General features: G+C 38.3%; 1 non-coding gene across 1 annotated transcript; it reads left to right on the top strand.

The window, feature by feature from the left end:
- The first annotated feature begins 3,790 nt into the window (after positions 1-3,790).
- On the top strand, positions 3,791-3,897 carry LOC131645353 (small nucleolar RNA R71). Its single transcript, XR_009296982.1, has one exon. It is a non-coding gene; the product is annotated as a small nucleolar RNA R71 (small nucleolar RNA).
- The last annotated feature ends 261 nt before the right edge of the window (positions 3,898-4,158 follow it).

The raw sequence follows: 4,158 nt of genomic DNA, 5'->3' as shown, positions 1-4,158 counted from the left end.
TTGAATTTTTTGGATGAAGGATGAGAGAGTTATGATCAGTCAAAGTTGAGTTGACTTTTCAGGCAAAAACCCTAATTTTGAATCTTAGGGTTTTGTTGATTTTTGATCTTTCCTTGATGAATTATGATCATCCAATGATCAAATGATGAATCCTTTGACAAAATATGGACTTTGACAAAAAATTTCATTTTTGACTGTCTGTTGACTTTTTTGGTCAAACGGGTCGTCTGTTGACTGTTTGAGCTGCTGACGGTGCGTCTGAGTGATTTGAAGTTTGAAAATTTGTATGATGGTACTTTGAGATATATGGATGTATATGAAATCCATTTGAGCTCTCAAAAACTTGTTGCCCCTGTAAAAACAAGAAAAACCCTGATTAGGGACTGTTTGTGTAGGAGACAGTTAAGCGTACCTGATTTTTGTGCAGTGTTGAGTCTATGCTAATCATGTGATATTCAGAAGACTTCTTTGAACAAAAATCTTGGAATTTTGAATTGTGAAAGATTGATTTGATTGATGGTACAAAACACTGAGAATTGTACTGCCAGCAGTTTGGCTGTCGACTGACTGTTCAGGTATTGACGTAGTAGTTAGAGTGAAAAATCAACAGTCAAAGTTAATTTTCTTTTTTGTTGTTTTTTTTTTGTTTTTGTTTTATGTGAAAAATGAAAGTTTATTTACATGACTTGTTAGAAAAACACAGACATAATAAATAACTAATATTTACGGTATGCGGGCAAAATTACCGATAATAACCCTGAAAATCATTTAATGCACAGAAATAGGAATATTTGACTGGCAGAAAACACACAAAATATTATCTTAGTAACTAAGCAATATTATGACAAATAGTACAACATTTAATACTGACAGTACAAATATCACATACTATATTGAACAGTACGACGAATAAACGGTACATTTAAGAAATAAGAAATACGGCAAATTTTAAGAATGACGATTAATGACCCATGCTATGAACAATAACATGTAGATGATTGGGAGTGCAACTATTGCAGGTCCACACTCCTCAGGACTATGCAGGCAGAAGAAAGTCATGATCACCGTAGCAATGGTGATGACTGTAAGAAACAGTGTCTCTATCCACTTTGCCATTCTTGTTAGGGAAGAAGAGAAAATAGATATGAGATAGGAATTTGAAAGATGAATTGGAATTTGATGTGAGATTTTATGGAAGAAAATGAGAGGTATTTATAGAATGGAAAGAAGGAAAGAGACGTTGGGGAATGATGTGATTCCGTACAAAAGGAAAATTTGAGTGGAAGTAAGATTTGAAAGAAAGAGTATGATAGTGTTGGAAAAAGGAGAGATTTGATTTTTGAAAAAGAGATTTGAAAAGATTTTTGCAAATAATGGAATATAGTACAAAAATTAGTGGGAAACAAAAGATAATAATAATCTAATTGTTACCAGTACAGTCTGAGTTTCCTGATTCTGCGCCTGCAAAAAGATTTAACTCTGTACCAATTGTGTCAGTACTATTTATCTGTAAATAAATAAATAGCATGTGTGAAGTAATAAACAGTATTTGGCGTTTGCGTAAGAATAAATTCAACTGCAGGCCAAATTACCGTATACGAAAAATTCTAAAAACTAAGTGTTTCATATGTTAGGACATTTGTTGAAATAAAAATCCATGATTATATGAGACCCTTAATTTTCAGATTGGAGTTTTCTTGAAAAATATGTGGGCAAATTTTGGGGTATAACACGGTGCATACACAGAGAAGGGCTTATACCTTTCAGATCTGATATGTTGTATCCTAAAGCGGTAGGGTATTTTCTTAGGACATTAAGTAATTTTTCAGTCTCGGTTCGTCCTAAGTTGGCGTTCACTATAACTGGTCGGTTTAGTTCTTCGTCTAGAAATTCGTATCTAAGATCGGTAGGAAGTGTCTTCAGCTCTATAGCAGGTTTCTTTGGTCCAGGTATAGGATCAGGGGTTAAAGCTAAGCATTCACTCAGGTGGTTATCTTGATATTCTTCACGCCAGTTGTCATCTTCAAAAATTGGCGGCATAGGAATTCTTAGGGTTTCGGTTTCCTTATTTGGTTCGGATTTTATTTCCTTGACACACTCGTCGATTATGTCAGCAGAACAGCATGTGTCAATTATAGAAGGTGCTTTTAGGAATTGGGAAAGGATAAATTCTATTTTCTCTTCTCCTACTTCGAAAGTAAGCTTTCCTCGCTTTACATCTATAATTGCACCAGCGGTCGCTAAAAATGGTCTTCCTAATATGATCGGGATGTTAGAATCTTCTTGGATATCCATAATGATGAAGTCAGTCGGGATGTAGAATTGACCTACACGAACAGGGATATTCTCTAACATTCCTACAGGATATTTAACTGAACGGTCTGCTAGTTGAAGAGACATTCTTGTTGCTTTAAGCTCACCTAGATTGAGTTTCTTACAGGTCGAAAGAGGCATCAAACTAACACTAGCTCCTAAATCGCACAAGGCTTTCTCTATGATGGTTTTTCCAATTACGCAGGGTATAGAGAAACTACCAGGGTCTTTCAGTTTTGGAGGCATGTTGTTTTGGATGATAGCGCTACATTCAGCGGTAAGCGTTATAGTTTCGTTATCCTCGAGTTTCTTTTTGTTTGATAAGATTTCTTTTAAGAACTTAGCGTACGAAGGCATCTCAGTTATGGCTTCTGTGAATGGTATGGTTATGTTTAATTGCTTCAGAAGTTCTACAAATCTTTTAAATTGTGCTTCGGTTTTTGATTTGGCTAATCTTTGAGGGTAAGGAATTGGTGGCTTATAAGGCGGTGGTGGAACATAAGGTTTCTCTTTTTCGGGTTCCACTTCGTTATTGTTCTCTTTAGTCTTAGCAGTTTGTTCGTCGGTTGTTTTCTTTTGGGTTTCCTTTGGCTCTTGTTGTGACATGGGTACGTTTTGGGTTCTAGGATCTACGGGTCCATCGTAATTAGTTCCACTTCGTAGTGTTATCGCGTTCGCATGTCCTTTAGGATTAGGTTGTGGTTGAGCAGGAAACGTGCCAGCAGGGGCAGCAGTAGGTGCTTGTTGTTGAGCTACTTGTGAGATTTGAGTTTCTAACATCTTGTTATGCGTAGCTAAAGCATCTACTTTGTTCGATAGTTGTTTTAGTTGCTCGCTATTGTGGATGTTTTGATTCAGGAAGTCTTTATTGGTTTGTTGTTGGGAAGCTATAAAGTTCTCCATCATGATTTCTAGGTTTGACTTCCTAGGGGTGTTTTGAGCAGCTACAGGCGCTTTTTGGTAGCCAGGTGGTACAGCAGGTGCTTGTCCAGGCGCGTACAACGCATTGTTGTTCTTATAAGAAAAGTTCGGGTGGTTTTTCCATCCAGGGTTGTACGTGTTAGAATAAGGGTTTCCTTGAGCGTAATTTACTTGATCAGATGGGACTCCAGTCAAGAGTTGGCATTCAGCAACTACATGCCCAGTCAATCCACAAATCTCGCAGTTAGGTGCTACAGCGGCAGCGGTGGCTGAAGGAGTGATGGTTAAATTCTCGATCTTTTGAGTTAAAGCGTCTACTTTAGCGTTAACGCGGTCTATACCACTAATTTCGTACATTCCTCCTTTGGTTTGGGCTTTCTCTAGAGCGGCGCGTTCTCCTCCCCATTGGTAATGGTTTTGTGCCATGTTCTCTATGAGTTTGTACGCTTCATCATGGGGTTTGTCCATTAATGCTCCGCCAGCAGCGGCATCTATAGTCATTTTAGTGTTATATAAGAGACCACCATAAAAGGTATGGATGATCAGCCATGGTTCGAGTCCATGATGAGGGCATATTCTAAGCATGTCCTTGTAACGTTCCCAAGCTTCGAAGAGCGATTCGTTATCTTTCTGGGTAAATCCGTTGATTTGACCTCTAAGCATAGCAGTCTTGCTAGGCGGAAAGTATCTTGCTAAGAATACTCTCTTCAATTCGTCCCACGTAGTTATGGAATTGGAAGGCAGGGATTGAAGCCACGCTCTCGCTCTATCTCTCAAGGAGAAAGGGAAAAGGCGCAATCGAATAGCTTCGGAACTAACGTTGTTGGCTTTGATAGTGTCGGCGTATTGCACGAACACGGATAAATGGAGATTGGGGTCGTCTACAGGGCTTCCAGAGAATTGATTCTGTTGAACAGCTTGGAC

The sequence above is a fragment of the Vicia villosa genome, linkage group LG1 (assembly GCF_029867415.1).
Source record: "Vicia villosa cultivar HV-30 ecotype Madison, WI linkage group LG1, Vvil1.0, whole genome shotgun sequence".
Classification (NCBI taxonomy): Eukaryota; Viridiplantae; Streptophyta; class Magnoliopsida; order Fabales; family Fabaceae; genus Vicia; species Vicia villosa.
The sequence above is the reverse complement of the archived record's forward strand: the minus strand, read 5'-3'. Positions and strand labels throughout refer to the sequence as shown.